At 47.3% G+C, this 25,742-nt stretch overlaps 1 protein-coding gene across 4 annotated transcripts in view; it reads right to left on the bottom strand.

Moving 5' to 3' along the window:
* Window positions 1–25,742, bottom strand: part of NRP1 (neuropilin 1) — a 136,423-nt gene that overhangs the window by 100,962 nt on the left and 9,719 nt on the right. The window lies entirely within an intron of this gene.

Below are 25,742 nucleotides of genomic sequence, written 5' to 3'. Positions count from 1 at the left end.
TTATTTTCACACCGATCTCCGGGTGCCCCACACACAATTCTGTCTCCTCTCTCTGGTGCACGAACAGAAAAACTCACCGCCATTTGTATTTGAGGTCAGTATCTGTGGAAGCCAACATTTTAGGCTGTTTCTTTCCTTCGTCATTTGAATTTCAAATTCTTATCCTCACGCTTTTCACCCTGCTTGAAATCCAGACCCTCAGGAGAATGGCGCGCTCTGCTCTAATAATCTCTGTCTGTTATACGGCTTAGAGATGTAAATGACAGGTTTTGTTCTTTTATTTCTCCTTCTTAGTATCAAACTTGCATTAAAATGGGATATACATTCAGCCGGCACTCTGAGCAAGGCTGTATGTGACGCCTGTGTGGGATACGTCTGTGTGTCTGTGTATTGGTTGTGGGTCAGCATAAATACAAAATCCTACAATCTTATCCAAGGCAGATTAATTTCCAAATAAAAAGTTTCCAAATCTGTGCTAATTGACACCAAACATTGCCACTTGAAGTTGATTTTGTGCGTCCCTTACCTAGAGGTTTTCCCATCCGTGGGAGCCACTGAGGCGGGAGCTGGGGATGAGTGAACCCAACCCCAGGCCTGACAGGTGATTAACTCTAGTCGCCAGGTGATCAGCCGTCCCCCCAGGGTCACAGCCTTGCCGGTCAGCAGCCTGCACCCAAACTCCTTCAGGAAAGGCAAGCAAACTTGAACATGCCATTTTTTTTTTTTAAGGCACCCTTGGTGCGGTTACCACAGACCCTGTGTTATTCCCTGCACGCCTTCTCAGTGGAGTCCGATTTCCAGTTTTTGTTAAATTAGTTCCCTATCAGTCAACACTTGTTTAAAAACATGTCATAAGCCTCTGTGGCTGGTGCATGCTCCAATTACCTCTGATTATTGCATCAAGATGCACAAACGAGATACCCGCGTCACTCCTGTTTACTGCCAAACGCTATTGAAACAAACTGAAATTCAATTTCGGAACAGATGGCAATAACCCATCAAAACAGAGCAAGCGGGGGCTGGGCCCCGAGGTGAGCCGGGCCGTTGCTGAGCCAAGGCGGCCTCTCAGCTCGTCGTTTAAACACGGTCTCGTGGCCCGGCGCGCTGAATGCTTTCTTGGTCTTTCTTCTGGCGCTGAGTGTGCTCTGCCCTCTGGGGTGCCGTGTGTGGCGGGTATGGACTAAATACCACGCCTCCTTCTGCCAGCAGCACTTTTAGGAGGGGACAAACGACTGGGTGCTTTTATAAACAGTCATGCCGTAGGTGTCCGCAGAAAGCAACCTTTGTGTGGGGCTTTTAAAAACATTTGCTTTCTACACACAAACCATAAAACGGCCAAGTTCAAATTTTCAGCTATAATTTGGGCAGTAGGTCTCATGCCCTTTGGTAGGCTGATGGGACATTTTTGTTGGCACAAATTAAGGGCCCAGGCTGACCGAATGCAATCTGGTTCCAAAAATTAATTTCACTTACATAATCCCCCCGAATATGCAGCCCCGCGGTTTGCATTTATTTTGTGATTCATTGCAGCTGGGTTAAACTAGAGGGTTAAGAATTTTACGCCCCAGCCAGCTCTGACTCCAGAACAGAAACATACACAAATTTCTCCCATCATCTGTTGCTTCAGGGCAAGGAAGAAGAAAGCCTCTGTAATCTGGAGACAAGACTTTTCCAGACAGCTGTGAATGACAGGAGCCACCATGCGTCCCTGAGAAGCGCGTCGTGGCAGCCTGGGGCGCGGCCAGAAATCAGTGGCATGAAGAACGGGGACCAAATAGAAAAAACTCAAAGAGCCTGTGAATTCCGCTTACCATAAACATTTAAAATGTGGGCTACAGAGTGTTTCCTGGAAGCAGAAAATTAAATGGGGCTAGCATTTAGAAGAGTTGTAGACTGTACCGTGTAGACAGAGTTACGTCCATCAGGTCTCAAGCTGGGGTGAAATGAACTGGTTCAATCTCTTAGTGTTAAATATGGAAACTGAGATGCAGAGAGGTTGAACTGGCCAAGTTAACGTCAGCACTGAATGACCCAGGTCTTCTGACCCCCTGCCTAGTCCTTTTCCATAGATGCTCCAAGCGTGCTTCCCCACTCGTGCTGCTTAACGATGAAGATCTTCTCCCCTGATTTCCTCTCTAATTTTCCGTGAAGAACAGAATTCTACCAACTCTTGATTGTGGACCATCTTGCTTCTCGAGCGTATTTTAATAAGCAAAGTGATATTAAACATCTTCCCTCGTAAAATTTTCATTTTCAAGGGTTCTGATGGACTTGGTGAATGCTTAATTACAAAAAAGGTAGATTTTCTATGTCTGTGTCTCATTTCTATGAGGCGGACGTTCACATGGAAACTCGAGGGGAAGGTGTCTGAACATTTTGGTGGGAATTGTAACATGAAAAAGCTTGAAAAGGCTCCGGGTTCATTTGTACAGCCTGATCCAGGTCAGGCAGGTGAGCAGGTCTGTGTCGGTCCAAAGGAAGAAAGTCCACAGCGTCCCTGGCAACTTTTTCCTGTATTTCACAACCCCTACTTTAATGAAAATTTTATGACACTGTTCCAATCATTCTTATTTTATTTTTAAACCATTTCTTCTCCTTTTGTTTCTAGCTTAATCAAAAGGCACAGATGAACATATACTTAAAAACCATAGGCTATTTTTAATCCCAGAATACTTAAATTCTCTATTTCTCTTCAGACAAGATAAGAAACGTTTATAAAACACTAACTTTAACACAGTAATCTGGACAGGGACTGTTCCCAGCCTTTTCCTTCCCTGGAATATTTTTGGCCCAGTAAACTTCAATTCAAACATCTTTGGTGGATACCTTGGCACCCAGTACAGAGGGAAACAGAAACAAAGTGCTTCCTGAGAATTTTACAACCTGTTTGTACTATTACGTCTTTAAAAAGGTGATGGTGCATTGAATCACATACACAATTCATTTCATTGCACTAGAAACAAGGAAAGCCGGCATGAACTAGAATTGCAGAAGGGAATTTGGAGGGGATCTTCTCTGACCCCTAAAAGTCACGGATAAGGAAGGAGAGACCCTCGTAAGCGAGGTGGACTGCAGGTCACTCCACCCGCAGTCCGCAGCAGGGTGAGTGCTGAGTTCTGGGTTCTCTCTTCCAGATCCAGGCTTTGTCTGTTAAAACACCCCCACTTAGCACTCAGCAAAGGGGAGAAAACAGAAAACGTATTTATCATCTTTGAAAGAAGAATGCTCGACATCTACTAACAGCACTTGCACGCGTGCGCACACACACACACTCAGGATCTACACAGATGCCTTAAAGCACAGCTGGTCCGCACAACGAGGATGTGGTGCTGTTGTCACGCTGTGGACTTGTTTTTTGCACGCCCCTGTGAATGAATGAATTTCACGCATCCACATCCAATGTGTGTTCTTTTATCTGTTACAATCATAGTGCGGATAAAGTTCTTTCATCTGGCTGGTCAAAGAGGTCCCGGATACCAAACAAGGAAGCCCTTTAGCTCATGTTACTCTGGAACAGTGCCAGGTGTTAGCAAGCCCGACTAAGCAGGACTGGTTTGTATAAAGTCAGAGTGGGGTTCGCAGCCTCAAGGGAAAATCAGCATTTCTATCCTTGTAAGACGTTGATTGCACACCTACTCTTACATGGAACGCTTTACATACTGGCAAGATTCCTGTGTATCTCAGATACTTCAGTGGGTGTTGGATTTGGGAGTAAGCTTTTAAAAAATATATATTTTATTTATTTATTTTTCATTTTTGTTTTGGGGGAGGTAATTAGGTTTGTTTGTTTATTTTAAGTTTATTTACTTATTTTTAAAATAGAGGTACTGGGGATTGAACCCAGGACCTCATGCATTCATGCACGGGCTCTACCACTGAGCTATAGCCTCCCCTTCTCTGACTTCTTAAGAGGGTATCACTCCCTTTCCTGGGGCTTAGCCTTTTTACATAATAATGCTTCAGGAAAACCCATTTCTAGTCACTGTGCTGGGAGACACAAGGGGCTAGAAGAGTATCCGAAAATTAATGAGGGAGAAAAGAAGTAACACGCTCTTCTTGTGAGTGCCTGATGGGTTCCCCCCACGTATGTGCACCTGGGAGAGAACCAGCAGCTTGGCATATCTGAGCAGTAATAACAACATCCAACTCGGATGATCGCCTTGATGCCACAGCTGCCAACCCGCTAGGCTGCCCGTGTCAGCGCCGGCAGCTGTGACGGCCACAGCGACGGCCAAGAAACCAGGACCCCGGGTCTCACTTGGACTCTGCTGCTGAGCAGCTGGGAGATGCCGGGTGAGTCACCGCACCTCTCTGGGCCTTTGTTTCCTCCTTCACAACCTAAGGGGGTTGCCCGAGATGACCTCTAAGGCCCTTTCCATGCACATCACACGCGGATTCACAACCAGCCACATTGTCTCTGGCTGCCAACACAGCCTCTGCCTTGTCCTGACACCATCTCTGACGTGTCAGATGTGGGAGGTGGGTCTCAGGGCGGCGAATCGCCGAGTGTCAAACAGTTCTAAAACAATTTACAAATTGTAGGTTTTCATTCGGAGGATTATCTTTCAAAGAAGCGCAACACAAACAGATCCTCCAGCACCGCCACACCAGGTGCCCTGACACGCACTTCTGCAGGCACACGAGCATTGGTGTGTCTGATGAAATGCATGCCAAGCGCAGGCCACAGGAAAGCCTGGCTCCCCACACAGACAAACACACAAGAGGAGGGAGAGATGATGCATCCCTTGGCGACCCGGGAGTAACACAGAACCGAACTCTAAAGACACCAGCATCCCGGCCACTGGCACCGTGGTCTACTCATTGGGAAACCAAGAAGCAGTAGTTCGCCTGTGGCAGCTCCAGACATAATTTGTATCAGAGGCAGTGGAGAACCTTTCATTTAAAGCTTTTTTTTAACATAATATTTTTGGGTACCCCATTAAATTAATCCACCATTAACAGACCATTAGTTTAAGCTATCAGTGGCTAAAACAAATTAAACAATAAAAAACTGAAAAACCAGCAAAGCCCATGAACGTGGCTAAAAGAGTTGTCCATCATGCTGAAACTCAGGGAAATTAAGTTAATAACAAATAAAGCATAAAACACATCCTACCATCATTATGTAACCCAATAAAAGGGATTTTGTTTCTACCAAATGCCACCATTCATCTCATCAAGTTGAGGCTGTGATCTGGGTGTCTGGGTTTCAGAGTTTTGCTGGGATCAACGTGTGAACCTGCTTATTTATTCCAGGGGGACGTTGAGCATAGATAAGGTATGAATACATCGGGGGCATATCTATAATAAGTAAGATTATAATAAAAAAATAACTTTCAATGCAAAAGGTCCAAGGACATGCTTTTCTGTAAAAGGGGGTCAGCATATTCTTAAGTTTGAGAAACACTTTTCTTTCAGCCATGTCCTCAGGCAGGAACGCGCAGACAGGAAGTTCTGTTTGAAGCCAGCCTGCCTTGCGGCCCACTGACCTCTCCAATGAGTCTGATTATTCTGGAACTCTTGGTCTCCTTTTCCTCTTAGTGACTCTAAGTGGACTCGTGAAAAAAGGCTCTTTTCATCTTAATCCTTCTCCTCATACCCCAGCCAGCCCGGAGCCATCTGGAAATCTCAGAACCAGAAGGACGAGATGTTTCCAGAGCCTTAGGGACATCCTGGATGCGGACAGGAGAGCTGGGAGGGCCGATCGCGGGCAGGAACGGCCCCTGCACCCTGGGGAGGCACACAGGGCCCTCCCTGCTGTAGAGCTGGAGGGGTGGGGAGGTTGGGGCCCAAGGCTGCTTCAGGCCCGGCGGGGAGTGCCCTGGAAGGGACGGGGCCACCAGAGCCCAGAGGGAATGAGCATCTCAGCCCTCCTAATCCAATGCAAACAAAGACAAGTCACTCAGCACAGCTTCAAACACTCTACAAATTGATTGTAAATCACAAACTGGAGGCCCACACAAACCGGAGCACAAACGCCCAACGCTGCTGTCTGTGGTGATGCCACACGAGGCGGGGTAAGCTGAGCGCAGGCACGGGTCGTGTGTCACCACAGTGCAGCGCACTTGGACGGGGTGACCATTTCATTTGCAACCTGAGTGAACGGTTTTCTCCGAGGGTGTTTTTAGAAGCTGTTTGCTGTGAGTTTCTCAGTTTCTCTAGATTGAGATCAAACATAAACAAGGACGCTGGAATATTGCTGGGGCCTCTGCAAACTCTCCTTCTGATCTGACATCCCATGGAGTCAAAGTGCATCTTGTTCTAAGGAAACCACTTTTCCTTCCAACACTTCGGGGCTTAAAGTAGGATTAACTCTCCTAAATTATACAGGCCCTGTGGGACAGGGAGAGGTGGGGAAACGGAGCCCCACCCTCCGGGTGATTTGGGGGGATCCCACAGTCAGATGCGCTATGGCCGGGCCTCATGGCCCTGGAAAACCAGACTCTTGGACGCTGCTCTAAGAGAAAATTCCCGAGTGTTACATTAGCCTTGAAAACAAGTCCCATATTTTTCTGTTAATAATACACTTATCAACTTCACTTCATAGGCAAAATCCATTTTCCTGTTAATCGCACACAATTTGGCAGGCACAAAATACACACACTTCTACGCAGCCAGCAAGGTTTTCAAGATCCTGGGATCCCCTGGGAATTTCTGTTCTCAGTTGGTGAAAGAGAACTTACAGGAGAGCCCACTGTCAGCACTGGGCCCGGGAGCAGCGGGTGACGTCACAGTCACCTCGTCTCTATCCCAGGTGGCCAGGACTCAGCTGCCGGGCACTCAGAGACACAGGTGGGCCTCCCGTGGGCCTGCTCCTCTGGGTCTCACCCCCACCCCAGCCTGCAGTGCGTCACGGTTCCGAAAGAGCTGTGTGCACACAGCCACCCCCACTTCTCTGTGCACCATCCACGCCTTCTGCATGGCCACGCCTGATTCCGAGAAACGCCTGGTGACTTTTCAACCCGGCAGTAGAAGGGCCCACTTCACAATGCAGCCTGAATTCCTAAGATCCCAAGCGCTCTTCACCTCCTGCGCAGGAAGTAACCACACTGGTACTAGCCGTGCAAACGGGGACTCCATCACCTCCGTGTGGCTGGTCGGGGAACATGAGGTCCCGTCGCTGAGCTGACCCAGGGTCACCCAGGCCACGTGGTGCTTTGGCATCGGGAGGGTATGGCATTAAGCCTGCCACCTCAAGTCCTGTCCTCTTAGGCGGATCTTATAAACTTTTTATACTTGGCTTCCTCTTTGGTCAAATGGGAAGGATGATGCCTTGCTTGCCCTGTGCTTGTGAGGCTTAAAGATCACAGCCACCCACCACCAGGACCATGACACCAAGGAGTTACAGGCCTAGGCTGGCAGGTTTCCAGGATGTAAATTCCATATTTTTCCCACAATTCAAAATACTCCCTCCACCAGCAGCCCGCCACGACTGTAACCTCCGCCACCCATTCTTCATAACCATCCACTTGTGCCCAGAACTTAACCAGGTACCCCACCCCCACTCCGACCCCCATCACATTTTCTCCACCAATAACCCCAAAAGGCACTGTTTTTAGGTTCACTTTGCAGCTGAGAGCAAGGAGGCTTAGTGAGTTTGCCCCGGGTGTGGATGCAGAGCCGGTGGGTCTGGCTTGTGGGCTGGGAGGTGCCAGGCGCTGGTTTGAAAAACGAGCAGGGCATTTGGTGCAGATCCCAACTCCACCTGCGGGATTTCACCAGCCACTGCCACACACAAAACTGTTCCTCTCCTGTCATGCCTGATTTCTGAGCCATTTTCTTAAAGGTTCACTAACATCTAGGTCATGCTTAGCGAACAGCGTGGAGAAAAAGCATTGTGAGTAGCAACTGAAACGTACACGCTCTTATCTTCAATCTCCTAATGATTAGTTCTAGAATGATTAATTCCACAGGATCGCAAGGCCTCTCCCAAGTTCACTTTCACATGGAAAATAGTAATATTGTCTTTTCTCCCAAACAGACTGAGCCCAGAGGCTTCACGTCAAAAAAACATTTCGGATTTCTCCCAGGCAGAGAATAACTTGACAAGGGAAACAGAACTGAAGAAAAGATGGGCTAACGGCTTTCTTACGCCCAACACGTACACGACTTGGACATATCTGAGAGCCACTAACTCCTCCCCGCCCAGCACAAACCTTTCCAATTATACTTTTAATCAAGAATTCCTTCTTCTGGTGTTACTTCCTGCCCTTCTGGGTTCTTATGATATTCAGGTTTCCATCCTGGTCTCATCCTGTTTGGCCCCTTTGCGTAAAACCTAAGGAGCCTGGCCCAGGGCTTTCAAAGCCCCAGCGGTCTGTAAACAGGAAAGGTTTCCTCCGAGGTGGAGGGCCCCTCCTGGATCAAAAGGTAGCTCTTGGATAAGGCCTTCCCCCAAATTTCCAACCATTAGCACTTTGAGATCAGATGCTGTCCTGGAGGGCACCCGACTAGCCATCCACCGGCAGAGGTGCCGGGCATCCTGCCAGGAGTCCGAGGGCCACACGGAAACTGCAGGAAGAATCAGTTGCAGCTGGTCTGTCTGTTAACGAGGAGGCAGGGCCTGGAGAAACATAACGATTTCCTCTGCGCCATGGTCCCAGCTGGTTAACAGCCACGGTGGGGTGGGAGGGGGGAGGCCGACTTCAGAGCACAAAAGGGGACCCAGGGGGCTGCATGAGGTGCCCTGGCAAACTTGGGGACCCCAGAGTTGGGAAAGAATGACTTGACACAAAAAAGGCTGCTTTTACCTCCATGGCTTGAACGTGGCAGAATTGCTTTTGAGACATGGGAGCAGAAGCCAATGATGCTAGTTGGAGACATCCTTCCACATAAAAGCCCTGCGTATGTTTTGTTTGAGAGTCAACTTAATTACAGCCACAGCTCCTATTTTCAAAGTAGGGGACATCTTTTTCCGAGGCAGCTCATCCTCCCCAGGTCATTTCATCAGAAGCTATTAAATTCAGGCAAAAATCTGTCCTCCACTGTCATGATAGTCTGCGTTCCTTCCTAGTTAATCAAGCCTGTTCTGTGACCCTCAGTATGTAAGAGTGAAGTGAGGGGGGAAGGATCTGTTTTCTTCTTACCAAGTTGGGCAAACAGATCAAAGTCTGTACCAAAACAGACGAACATTTAAAGAAGACCTGCATTGGTCTTATCTACAGAGCTGTTCTTTTTAATTACCCGGCAAGGAAAAGGGGCTGTTTTGAATTCTTATCACACCCTTCTCTGTAACTCTCAGCTGGCACTTACAGACTGCCTGGTTTCTTTGGCTCTTTCCTTATTTGGATAATCTTCACCTTCTGAAATAGCTTAGAAACTTAAACCCCAGAGGAGGATACTACAGTTCTGTGTGTCTCCTTCCGTACTCCGTAGGTACCAACAGGTCCATAACACCTTCAAGTTTAAACTCTACCTTCTTTCTTTCCAATTGACAGTGATCAGGACCCTCTTTGGTAATAATATGGAAGTGAGGTGAGGTGGTCAAAGTTGGTCAATGTGAAAGACTGTTGGGTTTCAGAATCTCTAAGTCAGACGGTGGTGGTTAATAAGAAAGAAATGCCGCAGAAAAGTGTGTTACAGCTCAGCTGCGACAGCAACTTGGATCCAGGCGAGAGATCAAGCAGCACTCAGAGAGTTGGAGAACTCAGGTTTATTACTCCAGCAGACCCAGAAGAGTTAACACTCCAAGTTCTGGACCCCGTCTGCAGGTTTACACAGGCTTTTATAGGCTGCCAGTTTACACTTTGCAACATCATATGCAAATAAGATATAACAAAAGTTGACTAATTAGGAACAAGCTTTGTAGAAATGGACCAATTAGAAGGGAGGGAAATAATCACGAGTGAGAGAAATAACCAATTAGGAATGTGCTCCATGCAAATGAAGTACTAAAAAATGGACCCATCAGGAGTGAGCTCAGGGAACCAGTAGCATTTTAGGGGTCAGTTCCACTTTCCTAGAAGCAAGCCGTTTCAGAGGCAAAAAGTGAGAGAGAGCCTCTGGGCCAGGAAACGGGATGGTGCTGGCAGGAGAGCAGTGGCCCTGCCTGGGGGTCCTGCTGGTCTTTTTTGTGGGGCTTCCCACCTCAAAAGGAAATGTGAAATGTGATGGAAGTGAAACTTTGCCCACGCCACCAAACTGGGCAACAACTTAGAAAACATCTTCCTTACATTTCAGCCGTAGCATTTGAAAGCTGCTGGCAGCAGGGTGGGGAGGGGGGGCAGCTCTAGTCCCTCACCAGAGTAGAAAGAGGGGAAGACCATATGCCTTGAGTCTACGCCATGCAACCCCCACAAAAGCAAAACAATCCATACAACCAGCATGACTTAATGTAAATGGTCAAATCAGTTCTTTGTAACTGAAGAGTGAGTTGCTCCAGGACTGTGTGCACCATGACAGTGTGTCCTGCCAGCCCACAAATGAGCACCTTGCGACACTACAGTGGCCCAGTCCACCACAGTGGGGGACAGTAAGGGGACTCAACGGTGTGGGTGACCCTGCTGGTAACTCTGTTCTCAGATTTGCTGTCACATATTTTAGGTGGGTAGCAACTATTAGAATGTGCTGAATGGCATTTGCACATACATATGTAACGTACTGAAACCATTTTTTAAAAATGTGTGAACCTTTCAAGTTAAAAGAGTTCAAGATTGCACCCGGACATCCCTGGGAAATCATGTTTTATGAGTTAGAAGTTTCGTGATGGTGTATTAAGGCGATCACTTCTGTCTATGGGTCCCTGTTGTACCCTTCACGATGACATAGTTAATAAGTTCCCTGCAAAGGAGGGGGAAGGCGTGCCATCTAGAGCGCCAGATCTTGGCTATGTACAAACTGGAGCAGACAACAAAGAGGAAAAGCAACTGAGCAGGAGAGGAAGTGCGAACAGGTGAGGGCATCAGGAGAGCTGAGTTCGTACCATGTTGAAACTCCAGTGTCTTCATCAAAGAGAAGAATCAGAATGTAAATCTGGGGTTATCTTCTCAGCAAGCTGCCAAGAGTGTGTGTGTGTGTGTGTATATATATGTTTATGTTTATAACATATATATATATATGTTATATATATATATATGTTTATAACATATATATAATATATATATATATGTTTATAACCTTCTATGCATTGAAAAAAATGTGTATTATGATTGGAAGCTTATGATGGGAACACAATTTGGGGTCTTTTATTTTAGTAAAGTGTTCCTAACTGAAATTTTAACTACAGCTGTTATGCGTACATGCTGCAGTGTGGGTGGGTGTGTGCAGGCAAGTTATTGTCTGTATTTAATCTGCAGGGGTCAAGTCCATTTCTCCCCAACTCTTTGATCCTGGTGTGGGCTCACTGATCAGACACACTTCTATTATGAGCCAAGGGCTGTCTACCTGGAGCTCACATTGTTTCTCTAGCATAAATAAAAGAGATAGGAACAAAGAGCGTGCCACCACTGCTGGACTTGGGTGTGTTGCTTAGGAAGGAAGCTGCTGTTGCATCCCTGGAGTCAGAAGGGTGGGTGCGTGTGTGCATCTTCGTAAGACCCAGCAGTCCCCAAGAGCAACTCCCTTCATCCTCACTGTGCCAGAAAGATTCTGAATTCAGAGCACCTTCAGAAGGGAGGCAGACAACTACTGAAATAAGATAAAACATCTTTTATCCCCGTGGTCTCTAAGTTTCCTTGACAGAGGGTTGGTGATTGTCGATGACACAGTAGCCCTCCCCGGGAGATTACACTTGGTTTGTTTCCTTTGTGTTCTACAAGGTGGTCAAGGATGTCTTTTAGCTGCTCTACAAAGGGTCACCTAAGGAAAATCAATTGTATGCTTAACATCTGGGAAAAATATTGCCTCTTGGGTAGGTTCCATGAGAACAAAGTTGTTTCTCAGAAGATTTTCCCCTTCCGGCTTCAGCTTTGTTTTCCTAGGAATCGTGAGGTCGTGCTGGAATTAATGAGTGACAGAGCCCTTGATTGAATCAATACTCAGTGACATTCGTTTGCAGACATAGATGGGACGACTTTTGAGGGAGTCTGGGTGAATTTCTCAAGAAAGCATGCTAAGAGAGGACACAGGCAGACTCACAGCTGTCTGACAGAGGCAAACAGAAGCCCGACTTTATAGACGGCACCCGACTCCACATATGTTGCAACAACAGGCTGATTCATAGCTTCCTGGCTTCGTTTCCCAATTGCCTTGCAACCAAAGCAGATTTACTCCCTTCCCCGGACTGGAACTGGGATTCCCAATCCTTCAAGCTCAAGTCTTCCAAAAGAGAACACTGCAAAGCATGGCTCCCTGTGTTTGACAGCCACAGATTCAGAGGTTTGCAAAGAACAGCTGAGTTTTCCATGAAGACAAGCATTGGCAAACTACGGCTTGCAGACCCCATCTATCCAGCCGGCCCAGCCTATTTTTGTAAATAAAGTTTTACTGGAACAGGGCCGCACCCCTTCATTTACCTGTTACCTCTGGCGGCCTTCTTCTTCTTCTTTTTTTAAAATTTTTTTGAGGGGGGAGGTAATTTGGTTTATTTATTTATTTAGTTTTTAGAGGAGATACTAGGGATTGAACCCAGGACCTCATGCACATTGAGCATGCAGTCTAACAGTTGAGCTATACCTTCCCCCTGCTTTAAAAAAAAAGTTTTCTTTTTTTTAAATTTTTTTTTGGTGGGGGGAGGTAATTGGGTTCATTTACGTATTTATTTTTAGAGGAGATGCTGGGCATCATGCCCAGGACCTTGTGTGTGCTAGACACGCACTCCCTACTTGAGCTGCATCCCCTCTGCCCCTCAGCTGCCCTCTTGTAATGATGGAGGAGCCCAGTCACTGCGATTGGGGTTGTTTTGCCAGAAAATCCTAAAATGTTTACGCTCTGGTCCTTTACAGACAGTGTGGCAATTCCTAATTTAAAGTTTCCATTATGTCATAAAAATAAAAATGTGTTTAAAAATGTAGATCTAATTTTAATTTACTTAAAAATTTTAAGGTATTAAATAAGTAATCAAAAGAAGTTACAATTCTGTATTTGAAAAAACCTTAAATAAATGTTGACAGACGCATTTTATTTGTATTTTTAATTGAAGAACAGACAGTTTAAAATGTTGCATTAATGTCTGGGCTCTGCATAATGTTTCAGTCACACAGAGACATATATATCTTCCTTCTCACATTCTTTTTCACTCTAGTTTACTACAAGCCATTGAATATAGTTCCCTGTGCTAGACAGTAGAAACTTGTTGTTTATCTATTTTATATACACTAGTTAGTATCTGCAAATCTCGAAATCCCAATTTTTCCCTTCCCAATTCCTTCCCCTTTGGTAACCACAAGTTTGTTTTCCGTGCCTGAGAGTCTGCTTCTGTTTTGTAAATAATTTTCAGTAAACATCACCAACCTCCTGTATCCCAGAAAACTACCCACAGATGAGAACTGGTAATTGGTATCGAGAGCCTCAATACTGTTCTTACTGTGCAGTTCAGGAACCACGCTTCCAGAAACCTCTTCTAAAGAAATTCTCAAAGATACACGCAGATGTGCACACAGAGGTACATCTCACATTATTCACATTTACTTCTAATTCTGAGTAACTGAAAACAATCTGGATATTCTAAGCACTTTGGAGAAAAAATTATTTTCAAAGGATCATGTGATTTACAAAACACATGTTTTAAAAGCTATTTCAGGGCCTCACTCACATAAAATGCTTAAAATGTAATTTTAAGAGAAAAGAGGCAGTAAATCAACTATACTTCAATTCTAAAAAGAGAGAAAACGGTAGGAACGAAGGTGTATATAGAGATGCATATTTCTAAATGCAAAGAAAAAGGCTGAAAAAAGAGAGATGAAAATGTAGATAGTGTTGTCTTTGAGTGCTAGGATTATGGGTGACTTATTTTCTTGTGTTTTTCAAATATTTATTTAAGGGGAAAGTATGCAGCCTGCCTCCCTCATCCATATGCAAACTCAGTGTGTGTACACATCTCCATAAAGGAACTATTGTGCAAAACAGAAGAAGGGGTTTGCCAAACCACACAGAACATTTTTATTTAGAACCATAAAAATGATAATTAAAAAAAAAGAGAATCTGCAAACTTTGAGTTTTAAAAAAGCACACGTGCCAGACTTCACTTGAAACAGAGACATTAACCCAAAAGCTGTCAATGGGCTGACGTAAAACAATGAGATTTTGACATTCATCTCTAATAACTCTGTGCTCAAGAAAAAGAAACAGGCATGACTTTTAATTTAAATAACAAAAATGCTTGTTCCAAATAAAGTCTTCTCTGCCCTTCCGTGGCTAGCCTATTCCCCAAAGAGGCCATTTCTGCGTGCAGATTAAAGATGGCGGGTTGGTCCCATCGGTGGGCCACAACTTTCTCCTCAAGCCCACAGCACGCCCTGCAGTCTGTTCTGCCACTTTTTCCCAAGAAGTTTTCCCGCATGCACTCCAGACGGCAACGACCAACGGATCAGAGGTACCAGGTGATGGCAAACATGTCTGCCATCCTCCATGTGGCGACACAGCAGGTTTGGCAAGTTAATTCTAGCGCCCCCCGCCTTCCCTTAAGACTAAGTGGCCAAACCCATTTCTACCAGCATTGAACTTGACTGTCTTCCTCCGCAAGCAACAGAATGCTGCGTGTATATTTCAAAAGCATCTCGAGATGTCTGAGACGGCGCCTACTGCCTCATCATTTTTACTGTTGATGCTACTGGTACTACGGTTCTTTCAGACCCGAGGACGGAGACATCCGTCCAGTCATTAACATCCCAGTTTCCAACTCCCCCCATATCCTACCCCTGGTCCAGTCTGTCTCAGTCTCCTTGAGAATGCCTCCATCTGTTTCCACTGCCACCAGCTGCGTTCAGGGAGTGATGGGGACTTTCCGTGGGAAGAGATGAAGACGCAACAGCGGTAAGGTGAAGCACCTGCCCACTTACTTAGTCATTAACATCTTGCTGAAGAATTGTTATTTTTATACCCTGACTAGGGATCTGAGGTAGGGAAGATCTCCTACCATATCCTTTTACCCTTTCTGTTGAATTTGTTCCCCCTGAAGAGACAGTCAAATGGCTACTGGGGCTACCCACCAACCCCCAAAGGCACAGCTGATTGTGTTCAGTCCCCACCGAGAATCCTTTATGAATCACCCATAGGGCACATCCCCAGGAGCCCTGCTGAGCTGACTTCCAGCAGACACACACTGAAGCAACCCCAGACCATCCTGGGAAGCCTTGGAGGTCACAGGCTCACTCCGCCCACGTCCAAAGCGTCCTGGGCACACAAACACACAGCATGGCTGACGGCGGCAAAAAGCAATCGGGTAGCTTCAGGTGAGTTTAAATGGAGATGAATTTAGAAAAGATGATGCCGTGACACAACCCTGTTGAAATAGAGATGATGGGACAATATCAAAGTGCATCAATAACTTAATAAAAGTAGTTTTCAAAGCCTGCACTATTGGGAAAAAAGGGCTCATGATCTTAAAGGCAGCATTAAGACAGATGGAAGCAGGAGGGAGGGTGTAGCTCAGTGGTAAAGCACCTGCTTAGCATGCACGAGGTCCTGGGTTCAATCCCCAGGACTCCATCAAAAATAAACAAACAAACAAATGAACTTAATTACCTCCCCACATGAAAAAAACAGATGGAAGCAACACAGTGCTAAATGACAGGAAACATTCAGTATTTCCAGAAGGATGGCAACACGAACATTTCATAACATCTGATCATGGTGACTGGAGGACTGAAAGCCCTTCACTAGAAGCTGGAGGGTGAATTGGGATTGCCTGGGACCAATAATTACAGCCAAAGAGGATAAGACCTGAGTTAGAACAGCCAGCCAGTGCCAGGCGTGGAGAGCAGGCACCCACTGGTCAAAGATTCGGGGCTGGAGGTTGAGTGAACTTGGGGAACAAGAACAGCCGGGCTGAGGGCCGAGCCACGGAGGGTCTGGGAGCATCACCGCCAGGAACAAACTTGACGTTCAGCCAACAGGTACCTCAGCCAGACGTTTTCTCTGTGCATCTCGTTTAGAGCCAGAGCCACGTCACAAGTGGGCCTGTCTTGGAACTGCAGGGAAGACAACGGTGATGGGCAGCTGGAGGGGCCCAGGGAGGACAAAGGGCGGTGTGCCTGCCCCCGAGGCAGCTCCCCTCGGTTGTCACCGTCCTCCTGGACTGTCAGTACTGTGAGGGCAGGACATCCCTCAACAGTAACTGGCACATACCAGGCAGTCAACAAGTATGTCCTGAATGAATGAGGTAGCAGGCAACAGCTGAGGTATCAGAGGAAGACTTTTAGCATCCAAACAAAGGAGCTTTAAGAAAGTGCCCGAATTCATCCCAGCGTTCAAGAGTCTGAGTTCCGAAAGTATTACTGTGTGTGCTTTTTCCTAAGTCTGTGTCGTGACGAATGTTTACCAGTGGACTGGTGTTCACCACCAATCTCAGGGCCTGTGTAATCAATACGTAAACCAAACCCTCAGACAACATTGATAAGAAACATGAATAGTTTAAATCTCAGGGTCAGTCCCAGGAAACATGTAATGACAAAAAATAATGGGGGTTGACAGTTCAAGTTCTTTTTTTAGGATGGTGTTTAGAAATACTAGACATTTTTCAACGGTGGCTGGGAATTAGCTGAATAACTCGACGTCAGTCCACCATTGATCATTTGCGTGAACAAAAATATGGCTCAAGTGGAAGCAACAGAGAAGAAAAGTACAATTAATATGTAAATTTGCTTCAGGCCCTTTTGACATTTGCATCTGGAACGACTTGGGCTTATTTTTTTAAACCAAGTTTCCTGCCTGTAATGGAATCATTAACATTCATCTCTCTGGGTGGCACCTCTGTGTTTAAAGTGTTCAGAAGCGCGTAGTCAGACGTGCTAAGAAAAGGCCGCACATAGAAGCACAGCAAGTTCCAACCCCAGCTCTGCCCCTGTTCAGCCTCTGGCGAGTGGCTTTGTCTTTATACGTTTTGGCGATTTCACTCTAAAGTGGGTCTGGTGCAAATGAACAATTTCCCGAGGATGTGTGAATTAGCCGGTGCTGAGAAAGAGATCTGAAATGATGACGTGCTATCAATGCTAAGTCAAATTATGAAATTACACCTTTGTGAAAATGCTATTGTGGGAATAAATGAATCTGAACGTGGTATTTACAGTGTGATTCGCTTCCGAAACAGGATATTCATAATGGGCCCCAGCAGGCGACAACAGAGTGCCATCTTATCTCCTGTTGATAGACCGCAATTTCAGAAAATTATTTTTACAATGGAATCTGAATATGCTCCTTAATTCAAGACTGTTTTACAAATAGATACACAGCTTCCTGCATCGCTTACGCTGCCGTCAAGATGCAGTGAGGTGAGTTCGGGAACAAAGTCCCTGTTGTCATTCCTTTGTACTGTTGCCCATGTAATTTCCATTCTCTGCAATCTAAGTTAACAAGCTATGTTTGAACAAATAGATAAGGTAAAAGCTACTTCTGTGTTAAGAGATCAAACCCGAGTTTGGGTTAATACTCAGGTTATCAACCGCAGTTAAATGACACTTTGAACTTGCCTAGTTTCAAGAACAAACAACTCACTCCTACACAGAACTTCTACTGCCTGCAGATGTTAGATTCAGCAACAGAACAGTACGTGAGTATTTCTGAGGACCACATTCCTCGTTCTTTAAAATAATCGGGTAGATAAAAGATAACAGGCCTGTTAATGGGCAAGATTAAGGTCTAGGTAAAAAGATGAACAACTCCTTGGAATAAATGTTGCCAAAATAGAAGATGTCTGATACAATTTAGGGGTGGAAAACAGACATAAAATGTGTGCCTTGGAGGGAAAAAGATCAGGCAGAGGCTGCGCTGCAAAAGGCAGGGAGGGTCCGGGAGGAGCTGGGGCGGCTTAGATCATAGAGAGAAGAAAGGAAAAGATGGGATGCTGAGGGGGTCTTGGAAAAACCAAAGAAAGGCTTGGAGATCAGGGCCAGGCTGAGCTGTCCAAAAAGACATCTTTGCATTTGCTCTTGTGGCCCCAGGATTCCCCTGCACAAATCGAGTCCTGTTGTGTTAGAGGCAAAGGGGGCTCAGAGCACAGACGAGGAAGTGCGGGGACAGAAGGATTAAAAGAGTGAGCCCACGGCTTCTTCGAGGCTGAGTCCCTTCCTGAACTCAGCATCCTGACGGCATCACGGGTGAAGGCCACATGTTAACGCAGCCAGTCTCCCAAGGGAACTGTAACCATGGCAACACGGGACTGGCCCAAAGCAGAACAAGCTGAGGGCGCGATCTGCCCCAGCCTCAGCGCCTCTTCCCCCCGTGGAACCGCAAGAGCTGACCATCTGAGTCATATTGTTCTCTGTTTGCAGACAAACTCAAGATGTGAGAGCGAGGGTGTGTGATGGGTTTCCAGACTAGAGAGAGAACAGAATCAACCAGAAATACCCCCAGAGAACTCGGGGTGAGGCAGTGACACTGGGGAGCCAGAAGGAGCGTGGAAACTAGCTGTGGTGGCCGGCGGGCTGCCGGCGCAGGGTTGGCTGTGCGCCTGCTCCTTCTCTGCCTCTTCCTCTTGGGTTGACACTTTCCATGCTGACCCACAGCTTTAAGAAATACTCAGCTGGGTTCATGTCCCAGTGGAGTTGCAAAAAAAAAAAAAAAAAAAAAAAAAAATAGAAGGAAACACTGTGCACTCTGCGGTGAGAGAGGTGTGAGCCAGGGGAGCAGCTGAAACTCCTCACTGTCCGGGGCCGCCTCAGTCTCTCTCGTCTCCAGGACAGCATCTTTCTGTGGCCGCTCTAAGACACAGGGCTTGGTTTTCGCCTGGTGACATGGACACACATATTAACACCATTCCGCGCCCCGTGTCGCCCTCTCTAATGGAGAAGTTCACGTTTATACATCTTCCCCAGCAAGTCTGCTGTGAAGTTAACCTGTGCATTTATTGGGGTTGCCAGCTGGAACGGAAGAAGACTCTAAATTATTGGTGTTAAATTTATGGAAAGGTGGTTTGGATGTGAGCCCAGATATGAATATAAACAGACAGAGTTTACAGAGTTGTGACACAGAGTCCCAAGAGTTGTGAGAATGTCAGAAAATACTCAGCAATCCGGACATATGCCTACAAGGTTAATACTTTTTATGCCTCTAACTCCAAAACTGATTACGGAGACCACTGAAAAATAGACAGAAAAGCTTTCAGTCGAGCCACACCTCCGCATACTTTTGGAGGTTTAGCTAAAGCTACTCACTCAGAGAAACGCTAGGCTTTTCAAAGTTGAGGCTTTTGGAGGAAAGCCAGGAAAATGAAGGGTTTACCATGGAAATGAGAGTAAGTGTGGATTGCTATAGTCTGGTTAAGTTAGAGCCTTTCCTGGGACACTGACGTGGCTCCTCCGCACTGGGTGAGCACACCGGGAGGGCTGTCAGCCGGCCAGTTCCACTCAGCAAATACTAATTGTGCAGCTGCTACAGGTGAGGCTCCAGGCGAGGCTCTGCAGGGCCGGGAGCCGCCGGCGGCCTCTGCTTTTGAGCACCTGACCAGCTAGCTGGGGGAACAGCAGCAAAGTATTAATGATCACGACAAAATACGGACGAACGTAAAGAACGTGAATGACGCATAAACACAGCCCTGGGGGCTTCCGAGGGCAGAGAGAGAGGCCACATTTCACTGCTAGTTGGTGACCAGGTGTGGCTTTGCCAAGCACTCGTCACTGCAGGCGGAGCCAGATGACGGTACCACTTTGACAGGGAGCCGGGTATGTGGAGGGCACTCACCCCTCACACATCCATGAAGGAGACGCCCCGGGAAGCAGGGTGAGTCTGAAGAGCTCCACAGTGGCCATTTGGGTTGAATACACAAGGGAACCACAGGAGAAAGACCAGAGAGGCAGGTGGGAGCTACATGGTTTAATTTTGAGTTCAGCTGAACGCACATTTAGAGGCTGAGCATCACAGAGGAAGCAAGGGGAAAACGGGGGGCTCTCGATGCTCCTAAGCATGGGGGAGGATGGGGACAGCCCCCTTAATGAGCCACAGCTCTAGGGATAGGTCCACAGGTGTCAGAACGTGAGCGGTAACAGGAGAAACAGAACAGAATAGATGGCCGTGAAGGATCGTGGAGACACATGATTTAGAGGCCTTCAACTGACTATTTGGGGCACAAAGAGGAATCAGGAGACACCCCAGAGTCTCGAATGTGCATAAGCAGAAAAGGGAAGAATCAATACGAGGAAGAAAAGGAGGGAGAGAAATTATCGGTGAGGGAAGATGTCGACCCGGATGGTTGGTTGGGGTGATGGTCTATCATCCCGGCATCACCCGGGAAGACTCTGCAAGTTTAAGTCCAAGGCTTCGGCCAAATCGAGTTGGACAGAAATGTGGGAATAATCTGAGCTGAGTGGCTCAAAAAGGCAATTCCGGGGTGAAGATATTTGGGGCCACAGCCAAATGTTGGCCAAGGCCTCTCCTGGAATGCTGGAGGGGAAGAGGATCAGGCCAAGAAGGGAAGTGGCCAGGGAAGTGGCCAGAGAAATGGCGATGAAACCAAGGTGGCACAGCACGACGAGACGCAGGAGAGAAGACAGCTCCCAGGCTGAAGACCAACCAAAGGTTGAAGCGAGGAAAGGCCAGCGCTTTGGGGCAAGCAGTTCAGTCAACTGGACGGGACAGGAATTACGCTGAGAAGGGTTAAAGGAGCAGCTGGTGTTCTGGGGTGGAGACACCGTGTTCAAAGCCCTTAGCAGTAATAGGAAAGGGAGGGAGAGGTGAAAGTTTTGTTTGAAGGGTAATAGGTCCAAGGAGGGTTTCTTTCACTCATGAGTGGAAAGTCCTACAGAATCTATGTGACCGCAGAGGCCCACGTGGCCCCAAGAAGGAAAAGCCAGCACCTTCTGCTGAAGCTCCCAGCCCCACGCAGCTGTGGGCACTGAAAGGGAAGCAGGGCTGGGAGGACTCTGGGAGGCTGCAGACATAAATGTATCCGATAAGGCCCTTTCCCAGGGCGAGGTGGCGAGAAGGAACTGAAATGGTAATCCCTTCTCAGCCTCTGCCCCGAGGGCCTTCCTGCGAACGTGCTTTTTTCATCAAGGCCACTGAGAACCCCCCACCACTGGGGAACCTGTCATGACCAGGAGAGGAGGGAGGACGCATCCGGGCCAAAGGGCCCCAGGCTGCTAGAGGTGGGCGGGGGGAGTGGGAGGGACCATCAACCTGAAAACACTTATTTTCCCAGCTGCTTCTCCCTATGAATTTATAACACAAAATCCATACAGGGTCCGCTTTCTTGGACACAAATATGATGGCCCTGGTTGGCTTCACTGACGGGAAGACCGGACATCCCCAGTCAGCGCCACCAGGATTTGGGCTCCTGCCTTAAAACCCGGCCTGGCTACCATCTGACTGGACTCAGGCGTGCCGGGAAAAGTAACGACTTAACAAAAAAAAGTCATTCACGTTATGATCAAGTTTGTGACACTGAGATAGCATCTTCCCTGAATTTTCCAGAAACTCCACCCGTCTAGATTTTTGGAAGACTGCAATTACAACACACTTCCCCAGCCAGCTTATGATAGCAACATCCACAGATTCTGGGGTTAGGGGAGGGGAGTCTAGCCCAGCGGCAGAGCACGTGCTTGGCATGCACGAGGTCCTGGGTCAGCCCCCAGTCCCTCCATTAAAACAAACAAACGAAAAAACAAAACGACAAAAAAAGAAATTCTGGCTGCCTGGACACGCGCCGAGCACAAGACAGTGTCCCCGCGGCGGCCGTGTGCAGGGCTCCTGAGATATTTATAAGTGCCTCCTCCCAAGGATGGAGATGTTATTGTTTATGGTCTGAACTTATTTTAAGGAACAAAGCCCGCGGACGCACTTCCTGTTAGAGGGAGACCTGGGCTCTCCTTAACGTCTTTCTCTCGCATCCCTGAGCTGCTTCCACCTCCATTATCTCATCCACGCTGTGCCGCTGAGACTGAGGCCGAAGAAGGCAGGCATTTGGTTTTCTTCAGAAAGAGAAGTAAAAAGATGAACTGAAGCTGCATCTGGGTCGACACCGATCCTTGGGGTGTCGCGTCTTCCTGAGCCCCACTGGTTCCCACTGTGGAAAGCACAGTGTTAGGGGTGCCCTGACCCAGCCGGGCAGGGGAGGTGACCCAGCCCGATGGCCTGTGTCCTCTCATGGACGGGAATGAGTGGCGGAGCGGCAATCAGGACCCACGTCCCTATGCTCCGCAGAACACTTGTCACAGGGAGCCGCTAACACGGTCCCCTGACGATCAGAAATCCCCAGCTTGTGTTAATGAACCAGCCCGTCCATCAGGGATGATTCAAGATACAGACGGAAGTGAGGCTGTGTCTTCAAGGACTCAACCAGCAGAGCCTCACAGTGACTCCACAGTGTCCCCAGCCAGGGACAGAGAAATTGGCACTGGAATAAAGGGTGAGGAAGAGGCGAGAGTTTTTCTTGAAAAAAAAAAAAAAATTCAATCAGTGCGAAGGAAGCCCCACCCTTAGCTTAGCGCTGAAAAACTGAAGTGATGGGCCACCCCGTGTAGATGCTACAAAGACAGGTTTGGTGATGATTTGGCTCCAGTGGGGCCAACATCATAGAAGAGGGGCAGGCTGTGTGTGCCAAAGAGCCTGGCCCTGCTCTCTGAAACTGTCCAGACAAGCTCCTGGGGACCAGAAGCTCCAAAATGCAAATTCTGATGTCTCTGATCAGGGGGGTGGGGGTGAGGAAGGGGGAATCCAGCCAGATGCCCTGCAATGCAGCCACCACCTCTGTATCCAGGGAGCGGCCACCCAAAGGGAAGACACACTGTCACCTACAGTCACCAACCAGTTACAGGACAAAGAAGGGACCTGAGCAGACCAGTGTGAGAACAGAGGTGCAGACAGACTCAGATGAATGGCAATGTGTTATTTACATTGGTTGTCATTTTTTCGAAAGAGTGGCTCCAGAAATGTGCACCTTCACACATCACAATTGCCTTTTCTGTGACCATATCTGCTAACAAATGCCCACTTCCTCAAGTTCCCCAGGTTGGGCAGACAGGTGTGACCGAGAGGAAGGGAGAACAGAGGTCTCAGTCAGCCAGGTGTACCTACACCCGAGAGACCACATAATCTTTAATCAGACCCAGTCAAATGCGCTGCCACCAAGTCTGTGGGGCTCCGTGTCCTTAAAGGGCGTGCTCTTTTGGTTTTTAAATTTGGAAATTTAGTGCTTCTAATTTTTTAAAGCCACGTAGCCAGGACTAAGATTTTGACCACATCCCAATTTTTCCCATGCCATTTCACGGACTACCTGTATCTCACCCAACGGCTGCCCCGCTCACGGCACCCGCTGGCTGGAGGGTCAGACAAGGAGCTGGAATCGGGACTGCACTGACTGGCCTTTGCCACCTCTGGCTGTCCCACAGAAATTTACGAACGTGAACGGGGAGACGTGGAGTGTCTTCTTTCAGACGGGACTGGCAGTGCTCACCAGTGACACGCCAATCTCTCCGGAGCAACGAGCCATCACCTCCAATCTGGCCGGCTGCTGGCTCCAGTATCTGACCAGATAAAAACAACACACTCTGGAGCATCTGTTTCTTCTCAAAAAACACTCTTCTGTTTCTCACAGGAACCCCGTGTCTCGAGCAAACATTCTCTCTTTAACTCTTGAGACACCGTGGCCAACACAAGTATGGACATTTTACACACAGGGGAGCCGTGGGAAAGGAAGACTTTCCTGCTGTTTGCCTGAGGTTGAGCAGATGAGTGGTGTCTGGAAGAGAAGCCAGGCTTCTTCCTTCTGGGCTGGCGAGGATCTGGCACCTGCCGGGATCTGATTCTCAACGTTTGTCCCTTGAACCAACCATGTACATGGGAACTTGGTGCTGGCTGGTTACTAGGCTTCCAATAAATATTGTATTTATATGTGCCTTGTACTTTCAGACTTCGTCAACCAAAGGAACCAGAATTTAGATATCCACCACCCCCCCAACCACCCTCCTTAGGATTTCATTGCTGAGTTAAGGCAAGTTAACTTGGTGGAAAAATCACCAGTGGGTGGGCAGCTTCTGTGTACAGTTTTTACTGGCGCTTAACTAAACCTGAACCCAGAGTTTCAAAATTAAGTCCTTCCTTAGAATGAGCCGTTTTAGAGTCAAACTTTTGTGTGTTTCACAGAAGAACATGGCTGCTGAATAAAAACGAATCTGGCAGTATGTTATCAGAATGGGCACTTCCGAAAGGCACACCCCAAGCACCTTCACTCACAAAGATGGAAAGCTCTTTGATGCAGCAGCTGAGCCTTTGGGTGCAGTTAGTTTAACTTTTCTAAGCCTCTGTGTTACCATCTGCAAAATGGGGCAATAGGAAGACTGAGTGAGATCAAGTGAGAGAAAACACAGAGTGCTTAGTGAGCACAGGGGGGACCAGAGAGTGAGGACCTGACACTCTATAAACACTCTATTGATTATTTAAATTAGAGGAGAAAAAACATCTTGGCCATAAGGAAGATAGAGGATGTGCACAAGACAGACCTGGGCTTGAGGAGGAGAAAAACCATGTGATGAAGCAATTGAGTGGACGGAAGCCAAAAGTTTTTTTTTTTTCCTCTCCACTCTTCTGCAGAATTGAGCAGAATTCTGAACGAGCGCACTGAAAGGAGCTCACATTCTAAGCTATCTGGAAAGACTGCATGACTTCAGCCATAAACCAGCATAATGTGTTCGGCGTGTGTCACAGCCCATTTGAGAGCTACCCCGACCTTCTGCCATCCTAACTGACCTGGATACTGGACACGGCATCATCAACCCGGGGAAAGCAGCAAAGATCTCTGGAGGTGCGATGTCCTGCCAAGTCATCTACTCCTCCAATCAGGACTGATTACAAACACTCAATTAAGAGGCATTTGGAACCTGATCTGAACACTAATCTCGCCTCTTGTTCTTCTTGGAGGCTTAATGATCAGCATTGGTGAATATGACAAGGACAATCAGTTCAGTTCATTTTGTAGCCTCCCTCCCATGCATGCGCGCACATGTATGTGTTTGTGTGTGTGTTTCTGGCCGAGCGTGTCAGCACGTGTGCAAGGATCGTGTTTTATGCTGGAAGGAAGGGAGCTGAGAAGACGCACGCCGGCTGCCGGCATAAGTCCCACTTGGATCAGTTTTGAAGTGCCTCCTCCCCAAAGGGAAATCTGGTTGGAAATGCCCCGCCTGTGTTGATTCAACTGGATAAGATTTCAACTCGTCGTCTCTTTCGGCTTCTCACCAAGGTTGCTGCTTCCTAATTATAGAAACACCCAACACACAGCCACCTTGTAAATGAGAATCAAATGGGATTGCTTACAGGAAGGAATGAAAAAGGGAATGAATTGTATGAAACACTGGGGTTCTGTTGAACTTAAATCAGCACTAATGGGGGCAAAAATCGAAAGGAAGAAAGTAGATAATCATCTGTCTGAGTGGCAAGCAGGGATGCTACAGGTGGCGGCAGCAACCTTGACCTCCGCTGTTCTGAGAAGAGTACATTTTTACCCACTCAGCCATTTTTTAAATTGAATTTAGCTTGATGGTGGTGTCTCTCACATCGTCCATACTGGGAAGTTACTGCAGATTGAAATTAAAGGATGAGGGAAAAGAAAGCGAAGGAAGATTGCTCAGGATCTGCCTTGCACAGAGAGTGGGCTCCAGACCCCAAACTTTATTTTAACATAATCGCAGTCAAAGCAATAAATACCAGATATTTCTGCA

Source organism: Camelus ferus, chromosome 35, assembly GCF_009834535.1.
Source record: "Camelus ferus isolate YT-003-E chromosome 35, BCGSAC_Cfer_1.0, whole genome shotgun sequence".
NCBI lineage: Eukaryota > Metazoa > Chordata > Mammalia > Artiodactyla > Camelidae > Camelus > Camelus ferus.
Note: the sequence above shows the minus strand (reverse complement) of the source record. Positions and strands in the feature narration are given on the sequence as shown.